At 36.9% G+C, this 13,911-nt stretch overlaps 1 long non-coding RNA gene across 1 annotated transcript in view; it reads left to right on the top strand.

The window, feature by feature from the left end:
- LOC307195516 overlaps positions 1-13,911 on the top strand; it is a 68,487-nt gene that overhangs the window by 44,158 nt on the left and 10,418 nt on the right. The window contains exons 4-6 of the long non-coding RNA XR_013830849.1: positions 10,081-10,200; positions 11,224-12,004; positions 13,712-13,879. This is a non-coding gene — a long non-coding RNA (uncharacterized lncRNA). The remainder of the gene's footprint in view (positions 1-10,080; positions 10,201-11,223; positions 12,005-13,711; positions 13,880-13,911) is intronic.

Raw genomic sequence — 13,911 nt, 5'->3', positions numbered from 1 at the left:
TTCTGTTCTATTGATAGTAATGCCTAATTAGGCAATCGTTACTAAGTCTGTGAAGTTTTTTGATAGTTTTTTTGATGAGCTTCTGTTTTTAGAAAGTTTCCTTTGTTGAAACAGAAGCAGCTAGATTTCTCAATGAAATTCTTTTTTTTTTTTAAGGTGATTTTAAAAAAACATAAACTTTGTTTGTTTGTTTGTTTTTGGTTGTGTTGGGTCTTTGTTGCTGCGCGGGCTTTCTCTAGTTGTGGTGAGCAGGGGCTACTGTTCGTTGCAGTGCATGGGCTTCTCATTGCGGTGGCTTCTCTTGTTGCGGAGCACGGGCTCTAGGCACATGGGCTTCAGTAGTTGTGGCATGTGGGCACAGTACTTGTGGCTCGCGGGCTCTAAAGCACAGGCTAAGTAGTTGTGGCGCACGGGCTTAGTTACTCCGTAGCATGTGGGATCTTCCTGGACCAGGGCTCTAACCCATGTCCCCTGCACTGGCAGGCAGATTCTTAACGACTTTGCCACCAGGGAAGTCCCCTCTCAATGAATTTCTTAAAACCACACTTAAATTTGAAATAAACAAAGGATTTTAGATGTCGTGTTCAGTCTTGATAATGGGATCATAGATGCTAAACTATTGGCAAGCAGAAAATATTACAAGATATTTTGATTGCATCATAGAATTTTCTACAACTTTACTTTGATTTTCATAAACTCTTAAAGCAGTGTCTCCATTTATATATAAGAAGTATCACACTTCAAATATATTGTCTAGATTATATATATGTACATAAAATATATGTACAAATACATACATAAAATTTTAGAGTAATGTGAATTATCTAGTATTGCAGACTGTTTCTCAGCTGCCCTTTTTAAAATCATGATAATTTGTGAGTACCTCTGGAGCGACAAATTAAAACACAAAACTAAATGGATGCTGGTTTCTTATGCAAGAAAGAGCATTCACACTGTTAATAAGGAAGGCTTTGACAAGTTAGTGAACTTGTCTTGTCTTTTATTGAGACATCTGCTGAAGTCTTCTTCCCATTCTGAAGCAACATTGGTATCTGAAGTTTTCTGTGACACAACCCACAAACTTTCAGCTCTCGTTCTGGCACAGTTACTAGCCCGAATTGTGTTAGTTGTGGGTCAGAGTGTACCAGCCATAGTGCTGGATCCTGAGTGACAGAGACACTCATGGGCATCTCAGTAAATTTATTTTGCGTGTGCTTGTGATATGTGGGGCCTTCTACAGTACAGATCCTAAGGACAGGGATCCCTGTAAGGAAGAGTGTTGTAATTTTCACAAAGTGGTCAGAGTAGCTCATGGAGAAGGTAATGGAGCAAAAAATTACAAATAGGTAGAGTGAGCCATGTGACTATAAGAGGGGAGAACATTCCAGACTGAGGGACTAGCCAGAGCAAAAGCTGTTGGGCTGGAAGTGCAGCAGGTGTGTTGATGTATTAGCATGCATGTCAGTATGGCTGAATCAAGAGGAGAGTGAGTAAAGAGGAGCGTGGTAGGAGACAGGAGGCCCCTGGAGTATTCAAATCAGAGGGTCAACATGGTTTTATTTATGTGCCAGACCACAGCAGCCAGAGTCATCTTTTTAAAGCACAACTCTCTCCCACTTCTTCTCCCACCTTCAGTCATTCCCTACTACCTAGAAAAGTAAAAGTTCATTCTCCCTAGGCTACCTCTTAGCAATTTCCACACTCTAGATACAATCTATCACCTGCTGTTAATAATCCCAAAGCACTATTTGACTTTTTTAAATTAATTTATTTATTTTTGGCTGCGTTGGGTGTTCGTTGCTGCATGTGGGCTTTCTCTAGTCACGGTGCATGGGCTTCTCATTGCGTTGGCTTCTCTTGTTGTGGAGCATGGGCTCTAGGCACGTGGCCTTCAGTAGTGTTGTGCGGGCTCAGTAGTTGCAGCTCACAGGCTCTAGAGTGCAGGCTCAGTAGTTGTGGTGCATGGGCTTAGTTGTTCTGCAATATGTGGGATCTTCCCAGACCCGGGCTCGAACCCATGTGCCCTGCATTGGCAGGCAGATTCTTAACCACTGTGCCACCGGGGAAGCCCTTGACATTTTTTTTTTTAATTTGTTCTTTCCTAAATATTCTCAAGTCTTTTGTCCCTGTGACTCTGCTCAAGACCTCTCTCCACTTAAAACATCCCACCTCTGTCTTTATTGATGTCTTTCTGCAAACCTCACCTCCTCCATGGCAGTAGTCTCTGAAACTCTCAGCCAGAAACAATCCCCACCATCCAGAGAGCTTGGCATTTGCATCCCTTATAGCAGTTAACATCTTCTACCCTTTGTCAGGATTATTATGCTCATGACTCAGCTCTTTTACTATTGAGTCAAGAATGCTACTTTATTTATCTTTGGATTTCTCTCATACGTTGCACTTAATATATTCTCATAATTGTTCTTGAGTAAATGAATGAATGAAAAGTCTTCTCTTCAGTTTACCTCAATATGAAGACAAGATAATAGTTAATGCTGTAGAATGCAGGTAACAGTCCCTTTAGAGTCATGATTCTAGACCAAGATCCCAAATATGAAGTCTTTTTTGAGTTTCTAAGAATGTGTTTTGAAGTGTGGAAGATAACTGTTTATAGAATTGAGAAAGCTATAAATAGGAATCGGTTTTTCAAATAATCTCCTGTTCAGCATTTGGCATACTATAATAAATATAATGCTAAAAAAGATCTCAATCCAAAGCAAACTTACAGGTAACTTTCACAAAACACTATCTTGCATTAGCAAATTCTAAAAACGCATTAATTATACATTTATAATGGAGTTAGATCTTTGAAAGAAGTTTTTCCCATGGCTTTTTAGTGGATCTTATTGTTTTCAGTATGAATTGCTTTTCTATACAACTGTATAAAAATAATACAATTTAATTAATTATTTTGTATGTTCAGCACAGTGTTAGGTTTATAACTCCATTTTGTTACATTAAGACATTTAATATGACAAAAATTTCATTTTTGAAATTTCGCATCATAGTGCTTATTCCTTTAAAGATAATTTGCCCTAGACACCATAAACTTGTATAACACTCTTAATGAAAAAACCCAATATTATGCAGAGTTAGTTCAATAAAGTCGAGTGCTTGGAAAACTCAAGACCAGTAGTTATTTAACATATTGAGAGATGATAACTAAATGACATCCATAGTGATGGAGAGTTTGTTTCTGGTGAAGAATAAAGTGCACAATTCAAATTATAAGAGAAATGCCACAAAAGAACAAGGTTATAAAAAGACAAACTGTCTTTGAAAGAGCAAAGAGAAGGAGAAAGAGCAAATAGAGTGTCAAAATAATGAAATAGTTTTCAGGGGCAGCAATATCCACTTCCACCAAACTGAAAACTTTCTGCCAAATGCGGCAAGATACTGTTAGCATTTTATTCTTTTTCTGTCTAGATGGTTTAAATTCCTTTGGGTGTATTAGTTGCCTAAAACAATATTTCAAATGAGAAGTATTTGTCTTCCAACATTCAGTTCAACATTAACACACTTAGAAGCAGAAGTAGCGCTTTCACTTGCGTGTGGTTATTGTAAAAGCTGAGAGAAAGTAGCATAACTGGACATAATAATACAGACCAGGTCATCAACCGTTGTTCAATCTATTACTAGTCTATTAAGACAGTCCTGAGTCATGGTATACTGTAATTATTTTTCCCACCTAGTTGCCAATGATCTGTATATTCTCTCTTGTCTCTTCCCCTTGTTTTCTTCCCAAAGTGGTTTCAGGCTTTTTAACTGATCTCCTTTCCTTGGGGTCCTGATTCTCCATTAATATTTTCCATTTGGAACTGCAGGTCGATGCAGGTTGCAAGTCACTCTCAACATGTGAGCTCCTTAAACCCAAACTGAAGAAGTTGGATTACCTCATTGCTTTATTGGCCTGGTACTTGGAAATCTAGGTTTCCACATAAAAATCTCAGAATGGTGAATAGTGGGGTATGGGGGAAGTGGAAGGTTAGATGGTGGATTTAATCCTCACATCAAAAAAGGCAAATCCACTTTATTCGAGCACATTTTGGAACTTCACTTATGATTTTCTTTTTATTTTAATTCCACCACTAAAAACTGCTGAAAACCCACAATTTTCTTGAAAGTTTAAATTTAGTTTACATTTATCTTCTTTATGAATTAGCATACAAAACTGATGTGTGATGGAAACACACTTTGTTAAGGTAGAAAAACCAAAGGCAATAATAAAGAACCATTTTCAATATAAACAAAGAATAAGTCTTGTAAACTGTTTTCTACTTGTTCTAAATATTTTATTTCATAAAAAGTTTCCATGGTCAAATTAACTTAGAAACTGCTGTAAATCTCTTAGAGATTTACAGTGTACATTAATTGATTAAAGACACTGGTAAGTCTTTTATATTTTGTTCAACACAGTTTTCCCCAGTTTTATTAGATGACAGATGACAGACCTTCCTTTTAGCATAATATCTGTTACTCATTTATGGAAACATGCAGCCATAGGGAAATGGAAGTGAACCAGAAAGAAGATACTTCATTTTCCACTGTCTCTGTAGCCAGTACTTGGTGAAATAATCCAGAACATTAGTGAACTTTACATTCCCTTATTTTTTGACACCGATATCTTGGATTCCTGCTACAGCACCCATGCCAAATATTGCCTGACATACTGACACAGAAGTTTTCAATATTGGTAAAAGATGACTTAATGCAGAATACATTACACAGGACTGTAGAAAGAATAAATAATGGCGAGTTTCTTTTCACGTCATGTCTTTTTAATAATAGGAATGGAATCCATTCACAGATAGGAAAAATACTTAATTGCCATAGAAATGATATATGTTCATTAATAAAAGAAAGTGAGCTAAAGGCTTCAAATAAGAAAATTCCATTAATTAGTGGTTTCACAAAGTATTGATTTGTCTTATCAACTTAAAATAATACAAACTTTTAGCTATTAGTCTAACTGCATGCTATTTTAATCAAGCTTGTTTCTTGCATATGTGGTATTGCAATAGCATTATTTTTATATAAACTAGCATAAAATATTATGGTTGTGAATTGAATTAATCTATTTTAGCAAAAGAGGTAGAAATAAATCAATTACCATACCAAGAAGTCACAAATTGTATTCTTGGTGATCAACTATTTTATATGTTAGTAATATGGAACCAAACAAGGATAAATGAGTTATGTACACAAAAGCCTGAAATGTAATAGGGTCTCAGAATTGATAGCTCTTCTTCTACCTTCTACTGCTTCCTGAAATAGAAGCTTTCTTGGGCACATTACTTAAGAATTTAGAGTCCATGATTCTTTTTGTTGTTGTTTTTGTTTTTTCATGATTTTTTATTTTTTAAGCGGTCCTAATTCTAACTCTCTGCTAACCTCATATAACTCTTGTGAGGATTAACTGATAATTCAGTAAAAAAAAAAAAAAAAAAATTCTCTCACCTCATGCAATGAAGACTGAAATTTGGGAAATTGAAAAAATGAGGTCTGGGGGGAATAAAGATTATATATCAACTGTACACATTTTATTTAGTGTAAAATTTAATCTATATTTATTTTTCAGTCTTTGATTTTAGGTCAAAGCTTTTCCTTTAGCTAAGGGTCTACTCTGGCATTCAGACTCTTCTGTACATAGAAAACACTCACAGGCATGAGGTCAGTGAAAATGTTGGAGTAGGGATATCTGGGGACTGTCCTTCCGCAGAAAATTCCTAAAAATTTATCAAAAACTGTGAAGATTAACCTTATTGAAATGCAGAAAGATAGTCAAATGTTTACATCAACTAAAAGGATGCATAGGAGGAGAAAGGCTACTGAAACAGCTTAGATCTTAGCAGCATATTAGCTAACCTAGATCCACCCCTTCCCTTAGGCATCAGTGGTCTTGGAGATGACAGCCTGTTCCTAGTGTGGGCACAGAGTAGATATGGTTTCCAGGGAATTGTGTTATCTGTTTTTATCTGACTGGGGTTTTCCAGAAGGACTCCTGCGTGGAGTTTCCCTTTGTTTTGCCTAACTTGGAACTCTTTCAGGGCTGAACAGCCTGGAATGAAAAATAACATTTGGGGTAAACAATTGATATACCAAAAACCTGGGAGGAAAAGCTGAGTAGTGAGGTTTTGGTGGGGGGAAGAAGGACTTTGAAAAATTACCACATAAGCAGAGGAAACTACAAAGCTACATAAATGCTCAGGATAGGACACATATTCAGAAAAGACCTGAGGAGGCCACAAGCTTTCAAATGTAGCCAACTTTTAGGCTCAGGGCAAGCTGGAAGTGTAAACTAAGACAAAGCTGTAAACAGCCAGGGAAAGGGTTGAAAGAAAGCCACAGCCCAGAGCAAATCTGAAAAGACTTTGCTGAGTGATTTTTTTTCATTATTTGCTTTATTGTTTACACATCATAATAGTCAAAATGTCCATTTTTCAACAAAAAAATTATGAAGCATGCAATGAAACAAATATGGCCCATACACAGAAAAAAAAAAGAATTGAACAAGAACTATCTCGAGAAAGCACAGATATTGGACTTACTAGACAAGACTTTAAATCAACTCTCTTAAATATTCTCAAGAAGTTAAAGGACACAATACAAAATAAATAAAGGAAACAGGAAAATAATGGCTCAGCAAACAAAGAATATCAACAAAGAGAACCTGTGAAAAGGAATCAAATATAAATCATGGAGCAGAAAAATACAATAGTTGAAATTAAAAAACCCACTGGAGGGGTTTAACAGCAGATTTGAGCAGACAGATGAAAGAATCAGCAAAGTTAATAACAGGGCAAATGAAATTATCCAGTTAGAGGAGCAGAAAGCTCTTCCAAAGCATTCAAGTTAGTTTTCAATATAAGCAACACTCTCTATTTGCACTTTGATTTTATGAGCTTGCATAGAATTTAGTTAAAATATTTAATTGTATATTAATATATGTTAACAAACATATTTATAGAGACATGTCACAGGAGTAAATAGTTTGGAGAAGAAACTCAAGTAATTTGCACTAAGTAGCTCAGCTGTCAGTAGCAGAGGGATGTGAGTACATAGCGAACATGCTACTACCAAGAATATCTGGGTACCATGGGCATCTATCACTATATTACTACAGAGAGAATCAAGACAGTGGATAATTCAGGGAGTCGGTTGAAAGCTTCAACTGTGATTTGTATAGTGAGCTTTGGTTTACAAAACATTTTCTCATCAACTCTGGGAACTTTATTTATGCAAAGACCTTGTCTACATCATTCAGAACTGAGTCCACAGTGCCTAAAAATAGTACGTGGCACATAATCAGTTCTCAATAAATATCTGTGACCAAGAAAGGACTCAACAATGGAGGGGTAATATAGGGGGTTGGGGAGTGGGAGGTACAAGCTATTGGGTGTAAGATAAGCTTAAGGATATATGGTACAACACGGGGAACATAGCCAATATTTTGTAAAAACTGTAAATGGAAAGAAATCTTTGAAATTGTAGAAAAGAACTTAAAAAAAGAAGACTCAACAAACGTGTTTTCTTCATTTAATAAGAGAGGATAAAATGTATGTGAGGGCTTCCCTGGTGGCGCAGTGGTTGGGAGTCCGCCTGCCCATGCAGGGCACACGGGTTCGTGCCCCGGTCCGGGAAGATCCCACATGCCGCGGAGCGGCTGGGCCCGTGAGCCATGGCCGCTGAGCCTGCGCGTCCGGAACCTGTGCTCCGCAACGGGAGAGGCCACAACAGTGAGAGGCCCGCGTACCGCAAAAAAAAAAAAAAAAAAAAGTATGTGAAAGTGTTTGAAAATATATACACTCTATATAATAGGCTTCATAATAACATATTTCTTTTTAATTTTGCAGCCCATATCTTCCTGTAGTATATACTTGATTTAGAACATGAACTTTCAATCAGCAGTCATTTGAAACTGTCTTATAAAGAGTTACACAGTTCTCTAAGAAAACCACAAGACAGAATGAATGGCACTTTTCATTATTTTGTAAGTTGGATTACGGGGCCAACAATTTACAAGGCAATAATAAAATGAAAAGATTTAAGTAGAGCTTATGTACTCTCATATACTTGTGTGTGCCAACTTGCTTTTGAATCTTAGCTTTGCTTTACAAGCAATTCCGTTAAGCCTGAAAACTGTCAAATGCGATGGGTGTGAGTATGTATGCCCTAGCTTACCAGAGGCTAAGTGATATACTTATTTTTAAAGATAGTTTCCATTCTTATCCTTGCTTTCCACTACTTAAATCTTTCTTTAAAAATGCCTGTTTTTCTTGAAAATTTGCTTGTGTGGTCTGACTAAGTGTAAACTCTCTTTGGGGCAAGAGAGGGAGGAAGAACAAAAGGACTTCAGCTCTTTCCAAGTAAGGAAAGCATATGCTGTGTATGACCTTTTTTTGGTTTTCCTTTAGCACTTGATTATGACAGTTTAATAAACAATATTGAAGGAATATTACCGTGAACACCCGTATATCCACCACCTGGATTTGGCCATTACCATTTTACTTTTTCTGGCTTTATTACGTATTTATCCATCTATCCGTTTCTCTACCCATCCATCAATCCTTCTTATTTTTTTGGACACATTTCAAATGCAGGCATCCTTTAACTCCCCTAAAATACATCAGCGTGCGTGTAATTATTGAGAGTAGGATATTTGTTTACATTTTTTCTTTTGATTTGAAATTTACATTCAATGAAATGTACAAAATTTTTTTAAATTAATTAATTTATTTTTGACTGCATTGGGTCTTTGTTGCTGCACGCGGGCTTTCTCTAGTTGTGGCGAGCGGGGGCTACTCTTCATTATGGTGCGTGGGCTTCTCATTGCTGTGTATGCCCTTTATTTTAATGAATTAAGAACAGGCATTTGATGCTCCCTCAGCATTTTAAAAGTCATCCGTACCTATCCTGGAGGCAGCGTGGATAGTGGAAACATCAGGAGCCCTAGGACCAAAAAATATTGATTCCAGTAGAAACATGGCCACTTTTTTGGCGGCGTGATCTTAAACAAGTCCTACTACCGAGCCTGGCCTTGCTTTCCTTATTAGTCAATGTGAAAAATAATAATACCCATGAGAAAGCAGTAGTAAAACAGTCTGATAGCTTTAGAAGATAATATTAGTTACTATGAAGTTCTCAAATATAAACATGAGGAGTATGCTGAGTTCATACACACATATATAATTCTAATTTTAATCGCATTCTTCACTTCCGCAAACTTTAATAGCTTTTGGTATGAAGAAATAGACACGATTTTCCAAGTGCTGATAAGTTAGTTCCCAGTGGTTTCTGCTATGAGCCGTATGAGACTGCTAGCGCTTTATCAGAATCTACCCATATTTTGAGTCGAAAGAGAAAAAAAGAGAGTGAAACACTTTTGTTGAGTCCTTTCTTGGTCACAGATATTTATTGAGAACTGATTATGTGCCAGGTAATTTCTGTGGGCACTTTGGTCTCAGTTATGAATGATGTGGACAAGGTCTTTGCACCCACAAAGTTCACATAGTTGATGAGAAAAGGTTTTGGAAACCAAAGCTCACTATACAAATATTAACCACAACTGAAGTTCTTTCAACTCGAAATATGGGTAGATTCTGAAAATAAGGAGCTAGCAATCTTATATATGGTTCGTAGCAAAATCCACTGCTAAACTGATCTACTCACCAGTTCCCCAGAGGTGGGGCAAATCCCTGAGGCTTCGGCTAGCTTTCACTTTTAGTTGTAGTTTTCTGCAAAAATCCTCAGCCTACATTCAGGTCCTGGACTCACTGCCATGGTCTAAAAACCCCAAATTGCCTAGTTCTGGGATAGAAAACTTTCCATAGACTGATGATCATTATTCTTTTTTCAGTCTTGCTTTGACTACCAACTTTGTCACCATCGTCTTCCATTATGGCTGCAGCAATTCACACACAAACAATTATAAAAATGCAGTGGGTTATTCAACCATCTGTGTACAAACTGTGACTAAAAGATGTTCTCTCTCACAGGAAGACCACGAGTAGAGTCAAGTTTTATGTATGGTTGGCTCTTTAAATATATGTGAGCCTTCGTTTATCAATACTTTCTCCACAGGAGGACAGCTGCCCTCCCTGCTGCCTTGCTAATTCAACTGAGCATGACCCCTTCACATCCCAAAGACACACAGACATCTACACACAGACTTCTCCTGATGCCAAGAAAGAATTTCATAAGGTAACACCTTTTTAAGAAAAAAAAAAAAAAGGCAGAGAAGTGGAATTTTCAGCAAATTATTTGACCTCATTTTCATAGGAATATTTAAAGTCTTTATAGAAGTTGTTTGAGTGATGATCACTTTGAAGAAAGACATCCCAGAACAATCACATTATTAAAATGGACTGTTTTTAGGATGAAATTTAGTAGGGCAGAATAAATGAAAGGAACAGATTTTAGTTAAACAAATACCATATGCTAACACATATATATGGAATCTAAAAAAAAAAAAATGGTTCTGAAAATCCTAGGGGCAGGACAGGAATAAAGATGCAGACATAGAGAATGGACTTGAGGACACAGGGAGGGGGAGGTGTAACTGGGACGAAGTGAGAGAGTGGCATGGACATACATACACTATCAAGTGTAAAATAGATAGCTAGTGGGAAGCAGCCGCATAGCACAGGGAGATCAGCTCAATGCTTTGTGACCCCCTAGAGGGGTGGGATAGGGAGGGTGGGAGGGAGACGCAAGAGGGAGGGGATACGGGGATATAAGTATATGTATAGCTGATTCACTTTGTCATACAGCAGAAACTAACACACCATTGTTGAGCAATTATACTCCAATAAAGATGTTAAAAAATTTTTTTTAAAAAGAACATAATCCAGTATCCATAAATGAAGTACTATTCCATCCAACATCACGGAAATAGTACACGAAGGAGTTTTTACATTCAGAAAACATTCAGACTTTCTATGGTAGCATTTTCCATAGGAATAGATAACAGTGAAACTCAAAAGCATGATTCTACAAAACTCTGATTTGAACATGCAATTGCTTTCCTGTGTGAGGTTTGAGATATGTTACCTCCCTACAACTGAGCATCTGTTTTTATAAACCTAAAATGGCAGACTATAAAATGTCTTGTTACTGAAAGCTTCTTTCAAAATATCATCAGGGAAATTAGCTATTTAAAAGAAACTCCATGTTCCTATAAATACGTTGTTAGAAAGTCCTCAAGCTCTTTCCTGTTTCTTGCAGGAGAAGCAGCAAAGGAACAAGACAGCTCGAGCCAGACGACTCATTACACCAAGAGCACATAAGACACACAGATCAAAGAGAATCTTAACCTCTTCCAATGCTTTCTACAATACTCTCTTGCTTTGTGAAACTTAACTCCTTTGGCTTTCTGAAGGATTCTTCAGTAGACGATTTATTCAAAGAAAAATGGGTATGTTTCCAAAACAAAGATACGGAGATAAGGACACTTCAAATAAGATGGAGCCCAGGGGCAACTCAAACCTTATCCCACACCTACTTTCATTCTGCGAGGGAATAAAAATGTGGGCAAAGACAAGAAGTTCATCAAAGGACAACACTGACCTTGAATTTCTACCAAAGAAGATGATCAGGCTTCAAAACCTGAAGAAATTTCACAATCTTAGAGCCATACCTATTTTTTTTTTTTTTTTTGGAAATTAAGGATTTCAACTCGTAAAGAGGAAAGAGCTTATCATTGTGGTAGAAGCTAAGTAAATGTATTTTTCACATTTAAAATTCATGAGTAAGACTTTTGTCAAATCAACATACGTCTCGATGAAGAATCACAGGAGAAATGTGAAGAGAAAAAAGGAAAAAAAATTTTTTAAAGTATATGTTTTCTGACATAAGGGCAAACAAAATACAAATGATTGTTTCATATAAGAAGAAAAAGGAAACAATGAAAATGAAGCCTCTTTACTGTGACTGTAAAGCTGAAAAAGACAAATTTGGGGATAGTGAAGAGTAAAGAAGAGTGATGGAATCCAGAGGCCAGTTAATGGTAATGGCACGTATCCTAAAGGAATGTCTGGGAAAATGTTTCCAGTGGAAGCTGGTGCATGGCTGGTCCCCTGATGAAAATGAAAGTAGGGAACCCCAGCCAGCCCAGGTAGGAGCATGAGAGGGAACATTCCGCTGGCCAGGACAGATGATACAAGCTGAGCAGCCACAATCAATGCCAGGTCGGGGACAGTCTGGAGGGAGAGGACGCCAAGGTGGAGTCCGAGCTGGTAGGGAAAAATACCCAAATCTGAGTTAGAAAAGGCAAAACCAGAAAGGTCACTGAGGTACCCCTTACTCTTCAGCTTATGGATATCATGGTGGGACATTAAAATAATACTTCAGAAGTGCGTATTTTGATGATATGACCCAAACGAAATTGGGGGATTTTTAAAAGTTACTTTAAGCAGTTTCTTTATTCAAAGAACATTCACCTAGAGCCTATTCTTTGCTAAATACCAAGCTAGGTTTCAGGAATACAAAGATGAAAAGGAAGTCAGGACAAGAAAGGGTTTCAGTACTCTACTATGTTTAAAATAGATAACCAACAAGGACCTACTGTATAGTACAGGGAACTCTGTTCAATATTCTATAATAACCTAAATGGGAAAAGGATTTGAAAAAAAAAATAGATACATGTATATGTATAACTGAATCACTTTGCTGTACACCTGAAACTAACACAACATTGTAAATCGACTACAGTCCAATATAAAACAAAATTGTTTTCAATTTTTTAAAAATCAGAAAAGAAGATACAGGACCACTATTATTAGATACCACCAAGAAATCAAGATCAAACTTAAAAATGTCCATTGGATTTGGGAATTAGAAATTGGTGGGTGATTTTAGCAGGAGTACTTTTAGTGAATGGCAGGGGCAGAAAAAAGAATGTAGTGAACTGAAAGATAATTTGGTAGTAGGTTCATGAAAAAAGGAGTACATGTAAGTTTTCCATGTCCCTGGATGAAAGGAGGAAAGTAGGGTAGAAACTGAGGGGATATAGGGCTCAAATGGGTTTGGTGTTTGTTATTGCTGTATTGTTTTTCAAAAAGAAAATAGTAATTCAAATTGATAGTATTGTTTGATACATTATTTGATTTACCATAGTACTAGAGTAATGATAATTTAGGCTGGGGGAAGACCCTAAAGATGATGCACTTTTCACATTTTACAGATGAAGAGCTGAGGACCTGAAGTATAGCCAATATTTTATAATAACTATAAATGGAGTATAATCTATAAAGATTTTGAATCACTATGTTGTACACCTGAAATCAATATGATATTGTAAATCAACTATACCTCAACTGAAAAAAAAAAAACTTAGGACCTGGAAGTTGTGATTTTCTAGTCATTCATTTTAAAACCTATACCAGCAGACATCATCTGGGAATATGTGACATTATGAGGGAATAAAAAATGCGATGATAATTTAGGACTCCTTTCCTTCCTTCCTTTCTTCCTATCTTCCATTTCCTCCCAAAATTTGAAATATCTTCCTAATGCTACCCATTCTATATAAAGTATATTATTGAAGCTAATATCAAGATAAATTAAGGTGAAAATATATAAACCATAAGTTTTAATATAGCCATGGATTTAAGCCATATAATTAAGTGAAAAGTGCATTTTGGAATGATCTTATTGTTACATTTTACTTTGCTTTTGTGTACCTGACATTCACATATAACTCTTCTTATAAAAGGTAACTTGTTTTAAAGCTGGGCTTCCCTGATGGCGCAGTGGTTGAGAGTCCGCCTGCCGGTGTAGGGGACACGGGTTCGTGCCCTGGTCCGGGAAGATCCACATGCCGCGGAGCGCCTAGGTCCGTGAGCCATGGCTGCTGAGCCTGCACGTCTGGAGCAAAAAAAAGGTAACTTGTTTTAAAACTAAAACAAACAAAAA

Source organism: Stenella coeruleoalba (genome assembly GCF_951394435.1).
Source record: "Stenella coeruleoalba genome assembly, chromosome: 12".
Classification (NCBI taxonomy): domain Eukaryota; kingdom Metazoa; phylum Chordata; class Mammalia; order Artiodactyla; family Delphinidae; genus Stenella; species Stenella coeruleoalba.
This window is presented reverse-complemented; position numbering and strand designations above follow the sequence as displayed.